Consider the following 23,500-nt stretch of genomic DNA (forward strand, 5'->3'; position numbering starts at 1 on the left):
TGTAATTTTCTGAAGCGTAACCATACAACATCTCTCCTATTTCAGGACTTTTTGGTTTCTTGAAACACAGTGGCCTTGTTTTAATACAGGAGCACTCAGACATATGGATGGTTGTTGCATTATACATTTCCACTGTTGATCCAATATTTGCATCAGCTCATGGACATGTCATTTAGAGAGACACCTCAGTCTCCCAGTGGATATCATTCTGACTCTGGGTAACATGTCAGTCCAGCAGTGTTAGATTATACCCAATCTCAGAATGTGGTGACTGTCTTCAAAATACACCTGTCTTTTTGTTTCCAGTTTTGTGATTCATTTATCAGAGAGCAGAGGACAGAAGATTTTGTACTCAGCGTCCCTAGGTCCACAGATGTCTGTTTTGCCCAAATACACATGAAAAATTTTTTTTTCCATATCTCCTTTTATATTTTATTTTATTTTAATTTAGTTTAAATTAATTTAGAATCAATTTAATAAAAAATAATTTTATTTTTTTATTTATTACTTTTTTAAAAGCTCACTCACACCCTGTTATCAAGAAGTATGTTAGACCCAAAACATAGCTCTTGTTTCATATGCAGTATGAAGAATAATAACTATTTTAAGAATAAAACTGATACTTGAACAAAATTCCATTATACAATACTCCCCTGTTGGGAAAAGAAAATAAGCCATAACCTCAGCCTATCCACTTACTTTTTCCATTTCTAGTCTCTTTCTGTCTAAGGAACGTTGACGACATTTTGCAGAGAGAACAAAGTGCCAGAGAAAGGAGTAAGAGGAATTTGATGGCTATCTTTCCGGCCATGTGTTTTCTTGTCTGGTTATCCCCAGCTGTTTGATTCAGCTCTGTTTGGGAGTTCACTGCCTACTACCCTGTACAAATATTACTATTTTTGGTGCATGCTCTTAGGTGCGACTCCCATTTCCCAGGATGCTCAGTATGATAATGGGGATCTGTCCTACCTCTTCCTCAATATGGTTGAGCCAGAACCTCACAAGACACGTTTTGCTGTGGCTTTTAGTTCATACATACCTTTACTGCAGATGTCTCCCGCTCAAGTGCAGCAGCAGCATTAGCTCTCCCAAATTTTGCAGGCTCTTGTCTCATCTTCTCTAAAAAGAGAACAGCGGATTATTTTGACAGCCTGATTTCCATATCCCTTTCCTCTTCCCTTTCCCTTACAAATATAGTGGACGTGCTTGTGGCAAGAGTGTTTGATAAAACTGCAAGCTGGAAGATAATTCTGGAGACTATTTGAGGAGAGCTCAGGGCTCTTACCCCACGGTCATGGGGATATGCCACATGGCTGATCACAACCAAGCAGGTTTGATCATCAAGCTCTTAACAAGCTGTTCACGAGCTCTCCACAGACCACAAGCTGCTTGCAGACATTAAAAGGAGATGGACTGTCAGTGGGTAATACCAAGTGCCTGTATTTTTTGGAAATGCCAAATGAAAGCCCTTTTTTTCTCTCAAAATGCATTTTTGCACTTGGTGCCCCTTATACTAAGATACACAGCTGCAAAGAGTCTTCCTCCTCTGTGTGATGTGCAGAAAGGTTAGAAACCATTATTATCCTTGTACAAAAGCCTCATCTGCTTCTTCGGCGAGGGCAGAGCATCCTCCCAGCTGTGCGGCACAGGGGCTCCTGCACTCCCTCCCCTAAGCCAGCCCACGGAGCAGCCCCAAGCCAGGGCAAGCTCTCTCTCCCTGTGGATTTGCGGCAGGAGGATGTGCTGCCCTTCACACGTCGAGAGGCTTGGGGTGTGGGTCTGCCCAGAAAGCAGCATTTAGGACCGCCAGGCAACTCACTTAGTGAATCACCAGTTCATCTGGAAAAGGGCCCACCTGCTTGCAGGCAACTCACAAAGAAAGAAGGAAAAGAAAGAAAATTGCTGAATAAAGTCATCCACTCAGATGGTTTTCCCAGCCCCAATCATAACCTTCCCTCACCCAGAATTTGTTGCTGTAACCGAAATGTCACCAACCAAGCCATGGGTACAGTGCACGTGGGAAGAGCAAGGCTCTTCCTACAAAGAGGGGACGGGTGAGCACCCTGTGGCCCTGCAGCGGGCACATACGTCTCTGCAGCGCAGACAGGGTCTGCCTTGAGGCCTCTGCCTTTCAAGACAGTCTGATAGGAAAAAGGTCCTCAGATCCCCCCCAGAACTCTTCTTACACTAACCAAGGAAAACACACATAATTAAATTAAGGCACTTTGTTTTTATATCAGTGCAATTTATAAAGATACCAGTGTGACAGTTTCTAGGCACAGATATAGCGTTCATATTTTTCCTGGATGTAGCCCATTGTTTTCTCAGCCAGAAAGCTGTGCTAGGGACACTCTTGGGCACAAAGCAATGCTCCAGGCCATCTTCCTTGGTAACGAGAAGGGGTGGTATCTGCCCTGAAATTGTGTTTCTATCTAATTAAATTCAGCAAGAGTGCCTTCTTTAACCAAAGCCAGTCACATGGAAGTATTTGGAGCGGGGAACGCTGATATCTGATACAAAAGTTCACACCAGCTGTCATGCCTTTCAAAGATGACAAAAAGTTCAATCAAGCCATAAGCTGGACCGTTACATTTTGACAGCATATTTCCTGCATCCAGAGTCTCTGGTTGTAACGGGCGTGTTTTCAGCGCAGAGCCAGTTCACTTTGGGTGTAGGCCACTTTATGGGTGTAGTTACACACTGATGCCATGTGACGCTTAAGTAAGTTGAGAGCAAGATGTATCTCTGTTGCCGCTTGCAGATCACCATGACACTTGCGAGGCATTGCTGCGGTGGCAGACTTTGCTGGCAAGAGTCTCCATACCTCCTGCCTCAATAGCATAAGGGGCTCTTCCCTTCCCATACTTTTCCCAGCAACACTGAGCACTGTCTTGTTCTGTCCCCTGTGCTCCCCAGTGGCTTTTTGTTTGTTTGTTTGTTTTTCTTTCCTGGAAAAGATGTGGAAATGAAAAACAACAATCAAGCAATAGCATCCTGACCAGTTTCAGATCACATCCGCAGCTGCAGGAGTGGGAGGTCCATTGGGGGGTAGCAAGTGGAGGAAGAAGGTGGGCTGAGGCTGATGCGCTACAAGCATAGAACATGTCCAAGGGAGAAGGCATAGGTAGAAAAAGCTTGCAAAGCACTGACAGCCAAACCGGTTATCTTGAAGTTTCCTCTTCAGATCCGTGGTCTCCTAAAAGGAAGGAGAGTTTAATTTGCTCTCGTCTTGCACCACAGGGAGATGATCCTGGGGACTGTGAAGCACCCTCTCCAGTGACCCATGTGGAAAGGCTGCTATAGAGGCTGTGTGAAAACAGCACCTCTGAGCCCAGTCAAGCACCCATGTGAAGTGGCAGTGGGACTACACTGGGGCTGGGGGCAGCCCACATTACCTCAAAGCCCTGGGAGGAATTTCTCCTCCAGGACAACCCCCTGTACTGTGGGGTCAAGCCAACACAGGGCAGGTGCCTCCGCAGGCTGCACCTCTCCAGGAGAAGGCAGGTATGTGGGGAAAGAGGTGCCCCCTCACCCTCAGAAGGAGAAACATCCATTTTGCTGGAAGATAGACGCTTGGGCATCATACGGTGCCTGCAGGCAGCTGCCAGCTGAAGTGCTGAGTCTGAGCCTGGACTGGCAGAAGAAATGGCCCTGAATGAAGGCAGAATTATTGCTGATGTCATTTATAAATTACTATCTTTGATGTTTAACAGAACTGGACACTCTGTAAATTAAATTAATGTTTGTTCATGGATTCATAAAATGCAATTATTGTCAATTAGAGATTATAGCAATAACCCACAGGGGGTGCAGAACAAATGGGATTTGGCTTTAGTTTTTAATTTAGGGGCAGACTGCCATGTCCTTGTTCACAATGCAATAGTGACTAACTTTACAAAGATAATGTGCTTTTATTAGCACAAAGGGTCTTTGGAGTGGAGGCCTTGCAATCAGCCTGGCTTTGATATTTACTGAAAATAGAACTATTACATGTAGTCCTTGAAATATCAGCAACTACGAAATTGTGCTTTATTTCTTTTGCTACAGAGAATGAGCTGACCCAGTTGTGATTTGGGCTGGTCAGGGTTAATGTTCTTGGTTGCACTGGGACTGAGCCTCTGCCAGATGTCCTATCTATATGACCTTAAGAGAAGAAAGGGCAGCAAGGATTATTTTGAGACAACCAGCTTTCTCATAAAGTAAAACTGGATGATCCCAATAAATGTATTTCACTTAATTTACAGCCTCCCACACTTGCCCGTCAGAGCATACTGTGATATCCTTTTGCTGTGGGAGTGTGTTGCACAAAATCTAATTGTTTCTGCTGAGTTGAGAAACTAATAAAAATAACTCAGGTACACGTTTTATGTGCAATGTTTATGGAGTGACCTAGGCATATTACTCCTAAAATTGTAGCCACTAAAAAACTAAGGTCAGGTTGAAAAAAAACAAGGACTAGAGGTAGAAGAGAGGACCGTCACAGTATTCTTCTTAGACTACTTTGTCTTTTTGTCATTGGCCTGCTGGAAGCCACTGGGTTACTTTAGAAGAAAAGAACCTCTTAAAAGCAAAGTCCCAATGATCTCAGATCGAATTTACATTGAGCAAAAAGCAAAGCATTTGACTTTCCTCTAAGAGTTCAGCATCACACACATGCAATCATCCACCTGTTTCCTTAACTAGCTTTTAGCTAGGAAAACAAGAACAGAGAAGTGGATTTTGTCAAAGACCACGGGAGGACTATAGAGCATTGTGTACCAAACAGTAAATATTTGCTTCGGTATTACAGTATATGCTTTGGCTTACAAGAGCAAAAGAGAGTATTTGAGTAGAGACCAAGGCCCATGGTCTTGATGGGAAATAATAGAATTTCACCCATGAACTGGCTTGGTACTTTGGCCATAGGCCAGAGGAGGCCAAGGAGCAATGCTAGAGGGCAAAACTTTCAACCCCCCACTGAAAACAAAACAACCTCCAGTGCTTCAATGAGTGTCTAGTACACCCACCTAACTTATAAGGCACCCAGCAATTTTAACATCTGTGACCCTAAGCCTCCCTGGGACAGCATGCTGTCTGCTTAAGCCATGAGTCCAGAGACATTAGCTTGGGAATAAACTTCACATTTTCCAGGCTGGCTGAACTGGACTCATATTCAACACACTCAGAGCCGAGGAAAAGGAGATCAGATATTTGAACCTCTGCAGACCTATCCATTGGCTTTCACTGGAAATGCTTTTGAAAAATATAACCATTTTATGACATGCTGTAAGAAAATAATACAGACGAGACCTTTTTTTTTATTGTGAAAACAGATTGCATTAGGAAAGGAAAGGTAGATAAAGCTCTTTATGCCTCTTGTGATTTACATATAGGCACATAGGGTGGGCCTTTGGCTTGAGACTATTTTCTCCTCCCTACATATTCTCTCTCTAGTGCCTGTGTTAATCCAGGGCTAGTGAAGAGTTATTGTCCATCTGAGTGAGTTGGAATGTCTTGCATCAAGGCCCATATCTGAGAGCCTTATAAAAATGTCATATCGCGTGCTCACCTAATATCTTGATCCTAAAAGGCTCCCATTTGTGGAACTTGAAATTCATTAAAAGTCAATACATCCTCATTCATATCTTTAGTTGTTGAGAAAGAGACGTGTGAGGCACATTCTGAGTTTTGGGGTTTTTTGTTTTTATTCAGTTTACTGGGATCATGATGAAACACATCACTCGTGTACCCCATCCATCACATCATCATCAAAGTATTCATTTGGTCTTCTCTAATTGGGATCAAATTTTTAATAAGGAATTTGTACCTATGTAAAGATAAACTCTTAAGCTCTGCATTTGATTTTTTTTCTGTGTTTTCAAAGAACTGAAAATGTGATTCATCTTTTTCTGCTTCTTGCAGATAATTTGATACAGGGTATTTTAGAACATTTCTTTTGTATTTACATTTTGGCACAAGTATATTGTTACGTTGTTCACAGCCTTTCTATTGTCACTGCCAACTTCTTTTGGGGAAAATCAAAGAAAAGCTGAGACAAGATATATCAAGCCACAGTCATTTGGCTGCCTAATATTTTATTGCTCCCTTCTTTCTTATTGGTTTCCAGTTCTCAATCTTGTCATTTAGTGCTTATAAATAAACCACTTTTTGTGCTTGTTTAGTAAATAATTTTACAAGCAGAGCTGTTTGAGGATATGCATCGCACTCTTCTTCATGTCACACAAGTTAAAACACTCTACAAAGCCATGCAGTGGTTGACTAATGTTTGGAAGGTTTCCTTTTTATGATGGTACATTCTAAAAAGAAAAGTGATGTGAGTTTCACTGACCTTTCATAAAAACAAAGGATATTTGTAATGTAACCATTTCGGGATTCTAGGACTTTGATTACTGAAGCCTCCTGCCTCTAGAGAGACTCACAAGAAGTGAATGCAGTTGCCCTCGCACATCCATTTTCTCCAAGTGGTCTTACCTATAATTATGTCTGTGTGTATTTATATAAAAACAATCAGATCTGAGGGAAGGAAATTGCTTATTCACCCATATGTCTCACCCACAGTCTTGCAGCAGTCTTTCTGTTCTCAGGGCTTTCATGCATTCAGTGAAGTCTTCAGTGAACTGTTTGTGCCAACCTGACTTATTTCACAAGCATCAGCCAGAAAAATAGTCACTCATAAACCTTAAAGAGAGTCTCTGCTACGGCTTGGCTTGTGTTGTTTCTCTGTAACGTCCAGCACAGCATAGCTGGTTTCCTAAGGAACAGTTCATTTCTGCCTGTGCTCCCTATAATGAATAGCCAAAGCCCACTCAAACTTATTCTAAAGACAGAAGGTCTGGTATTTTAGGGGAATAGAAAAATCCCTACAGTGAGGGGTATCTTTTCAGAAATTTAGGGTGAAGCCATATGAGAAGTGGTGAGCCAAGCTAGGATCTCGTGGCAGCCCAAAGATTTTGCTCCCTCCCACCATCTCCTTTGCACCCCTTTTCCGCATGACGTTCCTGTGGCAAAAAAAAGTTAGCTCAGATATTTCTCTGCATTAGGAAGGCTTTCTGCCTCTGACTCTCCGGAGGCTCACAAAAGGTCCAAACACATGGGGTAATTTTGGGGCAGCAATGCAGTGAAGAATCAAAATGCCTTTGCTATCAGGAAAATGCTGTCACAGATCTGCTGGTTTGTGATTCCCAAAGAGGCAAGAGGGCACCATCAGGCATCTCCAGTGCTTCTTGATGGCAGTTCAACAGTGGACGCAAGTTGGCTTCACGTGTTAAATAAATAAGACTAAATTGGACACAATTCTGAATGTGGTCAAAGCTCCCTTTTGAATCAAGCCATTCATGCAGCCTACATAAATAGTCAGTCCCCTAAGGACCTCATTAGGCATTATTCCATTTTTTAAGCTATTCCAATACTATCTTTTTTCAGTTATTCTCCCCTAGAGACTGGATGATACTGTTTGTTTAGCACACATAAATTTTTATTTTTATTTTTATTTTTTCTTGCTTCTATTTCATTATATGCCTTTATTTAGCTATAGATTTAGTTCTAGTCTGACTCAATGAAGGTCTTTTTTTAAAAAATCTTTATCTTACACTATTGTCCCATCATGATTTCATCTACTCTCTTAGGAGTCATTTCTCCTTCATGCAGGGCAGTACTACAGCACTTCTCCATGCAGCAAAACAGAGTCAACCATCGCTAAAGGCCCCCAGGGTTGATGAAGTTTTCAGAATCCCTTAGATGGGAAAATGGTCCTGAATGGGAGGGTCAGCTCACACTGCCACATGAGACATCTGAGCATGGCCCCTCGTGACAGACGATGTGATACCCACTTCCATAGTGAATCCCTGGGGATTTTAATATCCCTGAAGCTTTACACCGAATTTTGCCAAAATGCTTTGTATCGGCCTAATCCTATCCACATTTGGGAGAGCACTTCAGCACACACTTAGCCCGAAGTGTGTGCTCAGGGCCATTAAAGTTAATGATGCTTAGGCAGATTTCAAAGTTAACTGTGTGTTAAGAGCCTCTCTGCAGCAATGGTTTCCAATGGTTTGCCTGGAAGAAACTCCATAAAATATAGCTGGATTGAACTGCATATTGTTTTCACTGTGGCAAATTTGTTTGCCATGAAAACATGAATGGGGAAGTGTAAACCTCTGTACTAAATACTGCTAGTAGAATGATTTATACACAGTATTAAAAAAATATTGTTGCAATAGAATAGATTAGTATAAGCTCTCTGGGGAGAGACTACGCTTTCCTTGGGTTTTGCACAGTGCCTGGCATATTATAGATGCCAGAGTTAACAAATAGTTATTAACAATAATAAAATACTTCTACTGACAGAGTAGACACCAGTTCTTTGTATCAACCACATGTGTCAGACAGATAAATATCAGACAGATAAATATAAACCTGATCAGATTAACTCTTTGTGAGTCAGTAATTTTTTTAAGATGGGACCAGCTCTACTTTGTAGCTTTTTCCACCCCTTACTCTGTCTTCCTTCAGTGTAAATACTCTTTTATCAGCCCAGAAGAGCTATCTGCCAGAGTCAAATCAACCAGCCTAAGTACAAGAGCATCAGCCACTCCTATTTCGCTATGGGAATAACATAAAACAAAACCAAGCGTCAGCAGAGCACAAGCTGTGACAATTAATGCCTCTATGGCTCACATCTGACTTTTTTGCACAGTGTAGTTCCTAGACGTTAATTCGTTAGAGCTGGGAACGTCTTGTCGCATGTTCACTGCTTTACTGCACAGCCATGAGATGTGCGAGGGCATGTGCTCTCAGACTAATACTGCCAAATTCAGGTGAAAAAGGCAAATTTTACCGAGTTGCCAACTGCAGCAAAAGTGTTGCACCGGGTCTTGCAAGCGTGTGACAAGGCTGGAAGTGTCAAAACCTGACACACTGAAAATGCACCATTACGAGGTTTGGGGTGAAAACTTGAAGTGAAATCAAGCTGACTTGCTATGATGTGCAAACAAGTCCTGTTCCAACTCTTCAGTTTTCTGTCTCCAACTGTTCCCAATGTGACCAACGCCTGCACCAGCCCAGCCCTTGGGAAATGCCTGTGTGAGGCAGAGGCAGTAGCAGCACAGCACGTGGCAAGGACACCTTGAGCATGTTCTTGACTTGCTGCCCTGCTGTGTCACCTCGGGCAAGCTGTGCCATTGCCTCACACCTCTGCTAAAAGGATGATAACAAGACTGAAGCTATTGCAAGAGAGAGAAAAAATCCAGAGTTTAAAAAAAAGACGTGTCCCATGCCTGCAGTCCCAGCTGGGCTCTCTTTGTTCCCTTTCTGATTTTAGCACATCCAAAGCACATTGCATGTTTTCAAGCTACTCTTTCCACAGCCACAAGGGCTAGAAACTTGCTTTTAAAAAAATAAATGAACATGAAAGCTAGGATTCCAACCTAATCAAAGCACTCTGGAGGTTAAGACAATAAAAACAACAAGGGAAGTTATGAGACCCGCCAATGCAGCCAGCGTCACAGTTGTGCCCCCGCCACCTCTAGCTGCCTGAAGAGACAAGCGCTGAGTTTGTCAGGCACTCGGCCTTCTCAAGAGCCCAGAAACGCTCACATGTTTTGAGGAAAACAGGATTATTTTGATGAGAGCTGCCAGAAACTAAAAGGTTCATACACGCAAGGAAGACTGACTCTTCTATTTACAATAAACTGGCCCAGCAGCTCCCAGCCCAGCTCCTAAGGGCTGTCCAGGGCAAATGCACAAAGAGGTTTTTTTGGAAGCCTCCATGTTCTCCGGCTGCCTCCAGGCAGCTGTCCTATATTTTCTCAACAGGACCCTCCCAGCCAAAGCAAATGTCCCTGGCCAGAAGTCAGGCACCCAGTGGTACCTTGGGGACCCGCCTGTAATTGTGCACACACCCCCACGCCTTCCTCTCCACAGCTCCCAGCCCATCGCTTTTCTCCTCAAAACGGCGCATGTCTGCCTTGCCCGTGCTGCCAGCATTGCAAGAGGGAGAGGTTGCAGGAGAGCAAGCCGTGCCTGCATGTAGCAGGGGTGTAAGCTGCAAGAAAGGGTCAGGGCTCCTCCACAAGTGGACTTGGCCCATCGTGTTTGCCTTCTGCCATCTACACTGGCTTTAAAAGCCATTTCACAAATAAATACATTAGTATGTGGAAAGTTGTCCTTAATAGAGTGTGTAAAGTGTTTTGGCACAGAAAAGGTGTGTGATAAAGTGCATTCCAAACCCCAGCCCTGAATTAAGTATTTAAGAATGTCTTCCAATGGGGAAAAGGGGTGAAGAAAAAAAGAAAGAAGCAAAAAGAAAAGAACCAAAGCAGCTGGCAAAAGCACAGATGAATCATGAAACTCTACGAAGACCTGCCAAAGTTTCAAAAACACTCTTAGGTACAATTTACTAAACCAACCAAGTAAAAGGTGCTCGTAAATTACAGATGTACGCAGATGTTGGTGGACTCCAGAATTAACTCTAAGCCTATTAAAACTTTAAACACTCAATGTGCTTGACTGTCAACAAAGGTTTTAAATAGTGTTGCAGTTTGCAGATCACCAGGGATTCAAACTTTCCCAACTGAACACCTTTAGGCTGAGGGCTCAAGGGCTGCAGCCCGCTATGCTTTAACGGGATGCAAACCTCAAAAACATGGAACGTACCTACAAATAAATCATGTCAGGGGAAGGTCCAGCAGAGTGGCTGGAACCATGACATGTCACAGATTTAAGATTGAGATCCTTCTATGAACATTTAAGATGTTTTGGACACGGCATCTGCTGAGATGTTTAGTGCATCACAAGGTACCTCAGTAGGGCACAGACTGGGGACCGACCCCCTCTTCTGCTCTGTGTATGGAAAAAGGTTTAAAATTCCAGGAAAAAAAGATTGAGTCTCCCCTGGTGGTGTGCTTAGAAACCCAATCTTGTGCTGAAGCCATTTCTGCTCTAATGACAGCCCCAATTTCACCTGAAGTATCTCCCTTTAGGGATGGTCTCTGAAGAGGATGAAATTATTAGAGGGGTTTTATGATGTAAAAATCATGCTTAGAGCATCAAAAAAATGGACTATCATTTATTCCACTAAGCAAAATTGCAGCCCTAAAATCAAGGACCATTTCAGAAAGGAAGGAGGTGCACAACAAACCAAATCTGTAGTCCTCTGGGTGTCAGCGACTCTGCCAAGGCTGGCTCTGTCCTAAAGACAAAAAAAGGAGAATTAATGCAGGTACAGTATTGCCTTTTTTTAACAAAGTCCACCCATGCTTTTGGGAAAGGGTGAAGCAGGAATCCTCCACCCTTGCCGATCTTAGCTTTCAAACTTTTTTTTTTTTTTGCCATCTGAACTTATTAAACCCCTTTATACACTTATAAATTCTTCTGTGGTACATGATATGTTTAAAGCCAAAATAATAAAAGAATGAGAGTGTTTCTGCCCAGACATCCTTAAATATTGAATGCAAATTTCCTGATAAAAATCCTGAAGAATCACAACATAGTCTAGTGTACTATAAATTAGGCTAAATCAAATAAATCAGACTATATCATCCCTAGCGGCTCCTGCACAGTCTTTAAATATATTACCCACTCCTCATCAGTCCATTCCACTCAATAACCAGCTCTGTCTTCAGTCCCCAGGCCCGCTTTATTTTGAACAATATATTAGCCTTTGCAGTATAAAGGAGAAAGAAACTTCAGGAAGAAGATAGGCCAGCCTACAAATGAATCTCCCATGGCAGCTCCCTCAGACATGTAGGATGGATGGCTATTCTGAGCGGTCTGTGTCCCAAACACATCCAGGGCAGTAAATCCTTCCCCAGCTGGCTGGCTGGCGGCTGGGAGCAGGAGCAGTCCCTCCCCCAGTCCTCACCCCTCCCAAATACAAAGGCTTGCAGCCTCTCCAGCTCCTTTCAGAGGGCATATTTCATGGCAGACCTGGGAAGAGCAAAACCAGAAGCTCAGCTTCAAGGGAGAAGGGTCTCCCTTGGTGGGTCTCCCAGCGTTTGGGTGGTCATGGCCATTCTTGTCCGGGAGGTGGCCCTGGCTGGGCAGAGCCAGAGCCTGCATCTGCCATCCTCCCAAATGACTCCCAGGGCCATGCCAGGGCATGTGCTGGAGAAGATGGGTCTGAGCATCAGCTCCCATCAGCTGCCCCTAGGAGGCTGGAAGATGGCAACCAAAGGTAGCCGTCCAAAAACCTGCTCCTCCCTGAGGTGTCTTAAAAGCAGGGACACTAAACCGCCTGGCCCCTTCCCAGGGTACAGGCTAGTGTACAACGTGGCTGAGATACAGGGTCACAAGCTGAAGGCTCGTGGTGCTGAGCCAAGGCTTCGCTTGGCCTTCCCCCGAGAAAAGAGCAAACGGCCCTGTGTCTAGCATCATAAAACATCTGGTAGGGCTATCAGGAGGAAGACTGCTGAGGATACAGTTTAACAGAGCTGCTGGGATTTTTTTTTTATTGCATTTATTTTCACGAATCATAATAATAAAAAAAGGAAAAGTTGGAGTCCACTCAATTGAGTTAATGCTTTCGGAATTTTATTAATCAACGTCTCAGCATTCGTAAAAAAATGACACCTTTTAAAACCAGTGGAGAGGAACATTTCCAAATACTTCCAATCAAAAGAAATTATTTTAAAACTCACATTACATGTATTTTTAAACCAGCCCCTCAGGGAGATGGGTGTGAACTCTGAATTATCCCAATTAACTTTAGTGCCAGAGATCAAGGCCAGAAAATGCAAAGTCAGCTCTAAGTTTTCTGAGTAGGTTGCTGAGGGTGCTACAATGCCGGTAAAGCAGCAATTGTGCACAGCTGAGCTTTTTCATGCCCTGTGCCTGGGTCTGTTCTGAAGCACCACTAAGAAGAGATCCAGCACAGTAACACAGAGCATGGGGCATGGCAAATAATAAAACGGCACAGCCTGTGACAGCCCCAGTATTGACTAAATAAAATCTGCCTGGTGAGGAGAAAATGGAAACCAAATTATTTTAATGCCCATAAAAAGATGTTTACTGACCAAGCAAATGCATTCCTTTTGTCTGGGTACATGGTTAGCATTCACTTAAGGACAGTAGTTTCAGAGCTGAATTAAGACGCTGTATTTTATGCCCAGGGCAGGGCTGAATACCAGCATTTTCACTGTGAGCCTGTGAGTAAGAGAGGGGACAGCACATTAAAAGTGCAAGCACCTTGTGATTCCCTGTGGGTCTTGTCCTCTCTAACTCCAAATGCCAGATAATACACCATGTCCTGTTATTTATGCTGGAGATGGAAAAATTAGCAGAAAACTCTAAATTTGAAGCAGCAAAACTGAAGCCCAGGGTCATGAAGGAATTTCTTCCAGGGCATACACACAGCCAGTGGGAGATCTGGGAAGAAACCAGAGTCTTTACCCTTGCTAGCTGCATTTAAGAAGCTCTTTCCCCCCTCTTCTTCCAAAGCTTAACTTCTCCTTCCTTTTTTTTTCAGTCTCTCTTTCCCTGCTATCTGACTGCTTTGCTCTTTCCCTCAGAGGTTCAGTCTCCTCCTCATCCCGTGCTCCTTTCTCCTCCTGTAATATCTCCTGCTTGGTCCCGCTCCCCCAGCCAACAGAACCCATGAGAGTTCAACCTGTCCTTCTCCAGGAAGGAGCAGCATCTCTGTCTCTCCTGCTGCGTGGAAGGGCAATGCAAACAGGAAGGTAATAATAATGAAATGGATGTGGAGGAAAAGATTTGGTGGACCTGCCCCAAGTTCTGAGGGTTGCACCACGCATGCAGCTCAACCAGGCAGGTGAAATAGTAGCTCTGATCTGTTGGGTAGGAGGGGAGCACAGGTCTGATCATGATCAAGGGACTTTTGGTGGACACGACATAGTTACTCTCACTGGAACATGACCTCCTCAAAGAAACAAAATAGGATGCAGGCCATGTCTTGCAGCAGCTCTCAGCAAGGTCCTGCCTCCCAGTGCCACAGCTGTCCCTGCAGGAGAGCTAGCGCAGTGTGACTGCACTCTTCTGAGCCACTTCCAGCAGGTTCTACAGAAACCAGACAGCCATTCAGTGCACTGACCCGATTCATCTTGTGAAATCAAATGGTGAAAGAGAGGAGTTGACAGAGGGGAGTGGTTGTCATCATCCCCATGAGATACAGGAGCTTTTTTCTGACTATGAATGAAAGAATAACATTCAGAAACTATTGAGGCTCTTCATTCATACACATTCAAACAGATACTATTGAGCACTATTCATGCCACAAAGGTTTATTTAACCGGAAGACAGTGAGGGTACAGGAACCAACAAACACAGGGTTTGAAAGTTTTCAAGGACGCTGAGTTAAATTCAGAATAATGCCCCACGAAGGCTAACTGTTGTGCTCTTCACAGAAGTCCATTGTGAGCAGAAGTGTTCATGTAAGCAAATGTTACTGTACTATGCAATGCTCGACCTTTAACATCACACAAAGACCAGTCCAAGAGTCACTCAGCTACCTAGGGCAAGAGGCAAGGTTTTTCCACAAGCCCCCATTCTTCAAAACAAGTTTTAGTGCGACAGGAAAGACTTGGCGGGGTACTGTCTGCAACAGCAGCCAAATAGCCCATGATCCTTGGAGGGCCAGATTTCTGCTGACCATGTTGAGCCAGTTCTCAAACCCACTTTGCAAAGGGAACTTCCATTTGGAGGGAGTGGGAACTTACTTGCTTGGCAGCTGGTGCCGTTCAAGTAGGTGTCTGGGAGTAAAGAATTCAATAATTCAAAAAGTTGTTGGATCTTAACCAAATCCTGTTGACTCATCTCTCAAATTATTTAGCAGACTGCAATATTTACAGTACACTGTTTTAAGAAGATTATGCAAACTATATGTCTTTGTCAGATAAATTATTCACAGTAAGTCATATGACCCTGCCGTCATTCATAAATATAGCTTCCGACCCAGTTATTTCTTCTGTTGTCTAACTACTGCTTCAGTTACCTCAGGCTTTTGAGAAGCTCTAGGCTTCAGCAAAAATAATGCAGCCATTTCAGTTGACTTAGCTCTGCAGTGCCACAAATCCTTTGCCAGTGAGTCTCAGAGAGCTTTACAAGGAGGATTAGGATTGTTACCTTCATTTTATGGATAAGGCAGCAGAGCCATGGTAAAGGCAGTGTCCTATCCAAAGATGAACAGTGCTCAGTGATGGAGCCAGGAGCACAATCCTAGTCGAAGATGCTCAGTCCTGTACTGAAATCCATACTTTTCCATTTAAGATGTGGCTGACAGCTCGGCCCCTTTGGCAAATGGCTGTTTGTGTTTTCAGGTGTCTGAGCTGCTATTAAGCTGTCAGGTTGAGACTGGAGTCCCACAGGAGGATGCTTGGGGATTCCAGCACCTACTAAGACTGAAGTTCATGATGGTCTGGCCACCCCAGAGAGCCCCAGACACCATTTGAAGACATTCAGGTCAGAGAGGCACGCAGAGCCTGAATCCAGGGGGAACTGTACATGGAGATAGTTTTGCTGTGGCATATAACAGAAACCAAGCAGACAGCTGGCATTTGGAAAAAGAGGCCAGATCCGTCATAAGCTTTCCTTGGAATGTTCAAGCTCTAGACTAGACTAGTGCCAGAAAGAGTAACATTAACATTATGAGGAAAACCACAAGAATCAGGGTGTTAATGGCTAAAATGCAGGTCTTACCAAATCGAGGAAGGAGAAGCAAGGAAGCAGAGAAAGAGCACAAGCTGTCAGTGCATAGTCTTTGCAGAGGGGGAGAAATGCAGCCAAACCTTAAAAAACTTCATTTATGTACATTATTGAAAGAATGTAACACAGAAAAATGGAATTTTCCCCTCCGAGGGGAGAAGTCTTTGGGGACGTGGTTGATGCCAAATGTTTTTACTGTGCCTGATACAAGGTTTTGGCAGGTACCGCTACACAAATGGAGCACACATTTGTGCTCATTTAACAAAGGAGGAGACAACTCTTCTCCATGAGGATTGGAAGTCCAATAGCTTTCATGATTTGAATGGATGCATTATTGTTTTGATGGTGTAAAGTGTGCAAAGGTTTACATAAACCAAGTTTTGATCAGAAGGGAAAAAGCAGGGGTAGAGGCTCTGCACAGGACTGAAAAAAACCAGAGTGCTGGCCTTAAGCTGAAAAATTAAAAATATGCTTTGTGTGTAATAGAAATAACATTCCTAGGAGAAATGAACACAGCAACAAGGCCAGAGAGGTACCAGGACTAAGACCATCACACCCTAGGTATGCCAGCAGAGACGGGTACAAAAAGGACAAGCGTCCCTCAAAATACTGAATGAGAAAAGGAAATTTATGCTTAATCCCACTACTTGACCTGAGAACCTGAAAGTATGTCTGTGCAGGTAGGACCATAAGATGCTGGTTGCATTAAAAGGTCTGAGGTAGTTAATCAGAGGACTGTATTGAAGAAGTTCAGCCCTGAGCTGCTAAGACAGTAAGTAAAAAACTGAGAAACCCTTGGACTCTTCGATGAAGGGTATCAGTGAGGTCGTCCTGAGAGCGTGAGTTTATATCTCACGGATGCTGATAAAAATGTCAGCGTGTTGTAACAGAGAACAAGGTTTTGACTATGGTATTTGGGTGTCAAAGGTTTCAAGTCTTCATCTACTGGGGGCTCGTAAATAGCTGGAAAGGACATTACGCCACCTGCTGCCACTGCTGAAAGGAGCATGACAAACTTGCCCTGGGAAGAGCAGAGGGGTTTTTTGTTATTGAGAGAGAGTATTTGTATAGCAAATAAAAACCTAGAAGAGAGATCATAGTCAGAAACACAGCCTCTAGAGCAACAGTCGGAAATGCAACAGTGCAAAGACCAGAGGTTGGTGATGCTGCAGTGACCTCCGGTGAAGGGAACAACTACCTCCTCCTGCACGGGTTACAGTGCAGGCCAAGGTGCGCGCGAGAGAGATCCTCCTGTTACAAGGGAAATCTCCCTCTCGTCCCCAGTGAGGCAGGGAGGGGAGATCAGCCAGGCATCTTGGGGATGCTCTTTTGTTACAGATTTTCACAGGGATGTGGGACTTGCCCCGCTTTTACGCCTCAAGCCCCAGCCCTGGGAACTGACCTACTCCAAGTTCTGCACCTGCAGAGTCCACCTCCTGGCACAGAGTATGCGGGGGCTGAGTGCCTCCTCATACAGCTCAACAGCCTTCATCCCTGGAGAGAGGATTAGCAGGAGACAGCACTGCTAAACAAGGGGCTGCTCTGCGCTCTACCTGTACTAAACATGGCACTTTTCACATAAGAGTACCTGATCACAGGCTGCATCAGCGATCTGGAGTTTTAAACGGATTGCAGTGAAATCCCAGACACACAGCTGCAGGTTCCCTTTATACAAGCGTAATGGCCAGTGAGTGAAGCTACCAGTGTAATAAAGCACCTGTTGGCAAAGGAGGGACAGAGGTAACCAGATCTATATTTAGTACTTTTAAATTATAAAATAACAAGAGGGATATATGGGCTGTCGGCTGCAGACATTTTTTCAAAAAGAAATGAGAAATCGAGATTGCCTATGCTATTAGAAGGTGAGCTCAGAGGAATCAGAGACTTGCTGGTACATGAAGAAATACTTAAGAAGCCAAACATAAAACACAGTAGGTCATCGTGAAAGCTGCTGCCGTGTGCTGGAAGTGATGCCGTAGGTACCTGTCCATACAGGAAATCAGAGGTGGTTCTGCAGGTGTGTGAAATAACCATCCCAAGCACCTTATCCAGACCTTAGGCAGGAGGAAGATGAAGACTGCGTCTATGGCATTTTTGATCAGAAAGGATACCTGCAGCAGCCTGAGCTCCCCACAGCACTAAATGGTTTTGCTTCTGCTGGTGTTCACGGGGCCACACTCTGAAGACAGGAGTAGCCAGAACCTCAGATGTAAATTGTATGATCATGGTTACTTTGATTGACAAGAAAATGATAAGCTTTTCATATCCTTTCTAATCTCAATACTGTTTGCTAAATGCCATTAGTACATTGAAGCTTAGGAAAAAGACAAGGTAGGGAACTGTGCATTTACAAGTCTCTGGCATGACCTGGTTGAACTGACCACTGTCTTACACAATAGTAAGCATTTAAAAGCCAGGCACTAAAAGAAATCAGCTCTCTCAAACTTCATGGCCTCAAGGGCTTTTTGACCAAACACAGAATGCCAACTGAATTATAGGAAACTTTTGTTATTGCACAGTCCATGCACATACTTCTGGGGTCTACTTGCTTCTCTCTGTTGTCCCTAAAGGGAAGGCTGCAATACATTCAAAAGAGAGATGCCCTTTGAGAAAAGATGACGCCCAGAGACAGCACAGCTGTTTCTTCATGCAGATATCCCACCAAATATGCAGATCCCTACACATTAAAGGAACATTAAATATCTCCAGATCTGGCCTGATCTGGTCAGAGGAAGTCTCCAGCTCCTTTATGGCAGGCAATCACTGGAAGTCTATTTTGTTACTTGCTGCTACAAAAAATACTCCCACTAAATTAAGTCTTGTTTGACAGGACAGTTGATGTTTCCATCACTGAAACATCAGCTGAGGTTTTGACATAGTTGAGGTTTCTATCACTGAAAGATGTGTCTCTGAATTTGCAGTTTCCTACAGACATTTGTAGAGCCAAAAGGCTCCCTGTCTCTATCACACAAGAGTAGGATGTATGAAAGTCTGTTTCCCACAGATGCCATTGCAACACACACACACACACACACACACACAAAGGAAGCCGCTCCTTCAGCTGCAACTGTCTGTTTTCCTTTACACAAACAGCAAAGTATGAGAGAAAAAGGAGTCCTGGAGGGTTATGCTGGTTTCACATGGGTGATCTGAAACCATAGATGAGCTTTCTTTGTCAAAATAGTAAAAATGTTTATTTCCTGTTTGGAGTTGCTTTGAGGGAAATTTGTAGCATGGGAGCAACTGTGCCCGAAGCCATAGCAGACGGGTGCTGTGCTGAGAAAGGGGTCGTGTGTTCCCGTCCCTGTGGAGTCATGAGTGGGTACAGATGTTGAGGCTTCCATTTCCATTCCTCTCCATATCCCTTCTTCCCCAGTCAGCCCCTCCTTGAGAATGCAAGAAGATAATTTGCAGAAAGAAAGATGCATTTTCCCCCCTTTGTTTGGATATAATAGCGCATTTCTCTTTCATCGTTTGAAATATGGATTTGTTCCACAGAGTCCATGTAGATTCAGAACCAGAAAATACCACGCCGTGATGATGGCTGATGGTCTATGTCTTGTGCGTGCCCGTCTCTGCTGGACTCTAACCTACACTGATACTTCATGTGCGGGCAAAGGCAGCAAGACCGCTTTCCTCAAGTGGATAGCAGCTTTATTCCGGTAAGACATGCCATTTGAAGCAATGTTAAAGACAACTTTCTGGTAGCTAGTTTGTGTGTGTATAAAAAATACAACAAACCAAATAAAATTCTTGGTGTCCAGCACAAAGTTACTGGATCTCAGACTTGCTGGCATTTGCTTTTGGACTGAAGAGGGAAATATCTCTGTAAAGTTTCCATTGATCTATAAAGCAGAAACATCTGCTGGAAGTGTTGTCCCAGGCCGTCTCCGACTGCAGTCAGCAGGAGGCGAGCCTGCGGTTAATAAGCCTTCTCTCTCCCTTCCACAGTAGATGTCATTGCAATGAGTATGAAGCACAATAAGAAAGTTTACAGGATACAGGCTAACTCAGCCAGAAAATACAAAACACAAACATGGAAAAAAAGCATCACTGAGAAGACTGTCAACAGCTTTCAGATTAGTGATGTACTCCTGCCAAAGTGAAAACAGAACCACTGGACCAGCTACCCCGAACCAGCCCTGGGACTTGCCTCCGTTAAAAATGCCATAAGGACCATTTTAAAGCTCTCTTCTGCAATCCTATATAAAAGTGCTTGCAAGGCTGGGATTTAATCCGTAAAAGGCTGTCCTCTTTGGCAGGATTTTCAGAGAGTTTAATTCAATTTGCAGTGTAGTTTATGCCATATACCCACACTGAGATTTTTAATTTCCTCAGTGATGCTAATCAGTACATGCTTCCAATGTGGCCAACAGCATCCCACAGGTACCAGAGGATTGGAAACTCCCCAGCACAGAGATGAGCCTGGGATTCACCACTGGTGGCAATATTACAGAAGTCGGGCAAAGTTTGCGCTCCCTTGGGCAAAGCATCTGTTCCCCCAGGCTGTTTTTCACAACAAGATTGCTGGTTGTTTCCACCTACAGGAAACTTTGGAGGGAAGCCTCCAGCATTTCGGCTAGATACCGACTCAGTGAGGCCGACACTGCTCCCCCACTGCAGCCATCAGCCCCATGACACGGAGCTCTGGTGGGTCTTCCACCACACCACCATGCTGCCCTCTGCAGCCTCCTGCACCCTGCACCGCTGAGCGCCTAGGGCTTCACTTCCCCTGCCTTTGGGAAAACAGGGGGGGCAAAGAGAGGGTCAGTTATCCGCACCTGCAGCAGTCAATGAGCCCTAGACTGGCTTGTGAAAACCACTGTTTTCTACACTGGAGGGACCTGCTAGTACAGCCCTCTGGCCAGCACATCCTCCTGTCAGCGAAGGCTGAGGTGGGTGCTCAGTGCTCGTGGAGAGCTCAGTTTGGACAAGCAACCCGAGGCAAGCACCCCAGCAAGGTCCACCTCTGGCATGGCCGGTGCTGCTGCCCCCAAGGGCTGCCAGGACCTCCTGAGGCTCTGCCACCCCCAATGCCCCGATGCCTTGAGATCCTTAACAGCCTCTGGGTATGTGTCCTGCAAAAGTCACCGCTACAGGCACAGCCAGTGCTTCTGTGAGCCTTAGCATCATTTCCCTTCTCCCAGGGAACCAAAAGTTAGCTGGTACAGAGAACAGCCTTTTTAATAGCAGGAACAACAAGACTCTTCTTATTATGCCGTGCTGGTTATAGCATGTCACTCTGTCATCACCCTATCATTGCTCTGCTGCGCACACCACTTACTCTAACTTTAATGGTGTTACACTTACCAAGGTTATAATTACACATTATAGTGCGGCTTTCCTACGCCGAAAAAGGACTAAACGTACAATTACACAGCTCATAAATAGAAGGACGCCTTAGTACTGCATAAGTGCACATGCCCACATAAAACCTTTAATTTCGGTTGCAAATAGATTATAGAGATTTTACAAGGATGTTATTCTGACTGTGGTAATTGTTAGCACCACCTCTTGGTGAAAACCTCCAACTGCACGGGACTTTTCCCAGTAATGCCTCTCTTTCTTTACTACGAGTGAGGACTATGGTTCCTGCAAAACCAGCCATTAACTAGAAAAGAGTCATGAAAAAAGGATTTGCTGGTTGTTACTGTTATTATTGTTGTTCCAAATATTTAAAGATAAATATCTGAACCTATGCGTACCTCTTTAAATTATTTTAGGATTTAGAAACACTTACTGACCCCTAATAGTTAAAGACAGTCAAGTGAAAAAGCATGTGTGCCAAATTCAGTGACCTCTCAAAAGTTTAACATTAGAGCTAAAGAGAAAAACATATGGCAAACACAAATGCCTAGACACCTATTGATACTAAGATTAACCGTCACTGTGACAAAATGAGACCTAAGTGCTTTCTTTCAAAAACACCCCTCATTCGAGTCATAAATACCAATCAAAGGGGATCAGAGGGCAAATCTCATCTCCAGTCCCCAGAGGGTTTCTGAGCGCAACACGCTGCGTGTTGTCAATGTGAAAAGTCATGATGAAACTAGACTCTACCAAGAGGATCTCCCACATATTCAAAGATTTTTAGCACTCAGTAGTTCGGTTAAAATAAAAGCATATTGAACTGTAATGATCTTTCTTAGCTACTCCCTTGTCTAACAGCATTCAGTTGGGGCCATCCACATCTGAGGTTTCATGACCACACAAAACTTTTTTCCTCAAACTGCCCTGCCAAGAAAACCACGTACATCCCACCATATGTGTTCAACAGTGTCCTCGCTGTTGTCGGGCCATTAGCAGCACTGACTGGGAAGGCCTGGGTGACCAGCTCCAGCGGGCCTGTGCTGTGGTCATGAAGGATGAGCTGGTGCGAAGGGAAGGGGCAGAGCCTGCAGGCATGGAGGCAGAGGGGCTCAGAGGCACTCAGATCCCCCATCCTGGAGGACAGCACCAAGATTTCCAGTGAAGGGGAGCCATTGCCCTTAGGTGTTTCCATGAAAAGCTCCAGGGCAGGCCAGGCAGAGGTATCTGGGCAACAATCTGAAATGACAACTCCAGTCATCCTATGGCTGTGTGTCTAGCATCCACATGTTTTATAGGACTCGGGTAGATGGCTAAATTTCATTGTTTATCAAATGACCACATTGGCAAAACATTGAGCTATCTGTCCACATGTGTGGATTCAATCAGTAGCATAAGAAGAGCGATATGACATCTTCAGTCTCATTTATGGAGGAAAGACCAAAGAGAGGAGAAAGGACAAGGGGCTAGAAGGAAAGAGAAAGAAAGGGAGAAAGGGAAGAAAAAAGAAAGAGAGAAAAAAGAGACATAGAAAGAAAGAAAGAAAGATAGAAAGATTATGCTATTCATTCCTTTCTGTGCATTTAATTTTCAATTTTAATTGTGCAGAACAGGCAAATAGAAATGAATGATTGAAGTTTTTGGAAATGTATCAAACATGAAAAGTATGCACTTCTCTTAACGTAGCTTTTAAATTACTTAGAGCACACTGTTCTTATTGCTTATTGTGGTGTACAGAGTCCTGTGATCTACAAGGATCTACAAGTTTCAGGAATGGAAAGGGCCACTACAATCTTTTCCTTCCTTCTTTTTCTCACATTAAAAAAAAAAAAAAAAAAAAAAAAAGAAAGAGGAAAAGACCTCAGTGTCTCTTAGCTAAGATCTCCTAGCTTTCCCTATGTTTTCTAGTATCATATTCCTGTGTATTACTCCAGGAGGGAAATTCCCATATCTTACATTTTCTGCTTGGCTATAGTTATTTCATCTTTCTCCCTCTTGGTTCCAGCAATAAAAGCATCTGTTTGTAGGCTCACACAGGCAGAATTAACAAGAAAATACACGTATCTACAGGGCCATTTTAATCCTGATCGTGGATAGAAACATACACATGCATAGATATGGTCAACTCCTACCTCCCTTATTCATTGAGAAGTCCAACTGGAAGTACTTAACAGAAGGATATGAAGAAAGTGTGCAGGATGTGGGTCTGGAACTTGGAGGTAGAAGAAAATTTCAGTTCTGAGGGTCAAACAAGTTTGTGATGCCTTTTGTATAATAGCAGCAGCTTAAGTCAACATTTTCAGGAATTATTTTCAGTTCTAAGTGCTTTAAAATGAGACTGAGGCCTGACCTTTTTAAAGGGGCATGATGATTTCTTAAAAACAGACTCCCTGCTCTGGTCAAGTAAAATGCAGGGCAATCAATATTAACTCTCATTTTTTAAAACCCCACATTTTTGCTATCACAGCTCTTGGCTTTTGGCAATGCTATTGGCCGTGAAGTCTCAGCTGAAAGTGTGCACACTCATGACTTACCCACT

At 43.8% G+C, this 23,500-nt stretch overlaps 1 long non-coding RNA gene across 1 annotated transcript; it reads right to left on the minus strand.

The window, feature by feature from the left end:
- Positions 1–2,201: 2,201 nt before the first annotated feature.
- Positions 2,202–13,582, minus strand: LOC142034791 (uncharacterized). Its single transcript, XR_012651798.1, has 3 exons — positions 13,011–13,582; positions 11,138–11,188; positions 2,202–2,948 (listed from the first exon to the last, which is right to left on the minus strand). It is a non-coding gene; the product is annotated as an uncharacterized LOC142034791 (long non-coding RNA).
- Between the last annotated feature and the right edge of the window lie 9,918 nt (positions 13,583–23,500).

Source organism: Buteo buteo, chromosome 1, assembly GCF_964188355.1.
Source record: "Buteo buteo chromosome 1, bButBut1.hap1.1, whole genome shotgun sequence".
Taxonomy (NCBI): Eukaryota; Metazoa; Chordata; class Aves; order Accipitriformes; family Accipitridae; genus Buteo; species Buteo buteo.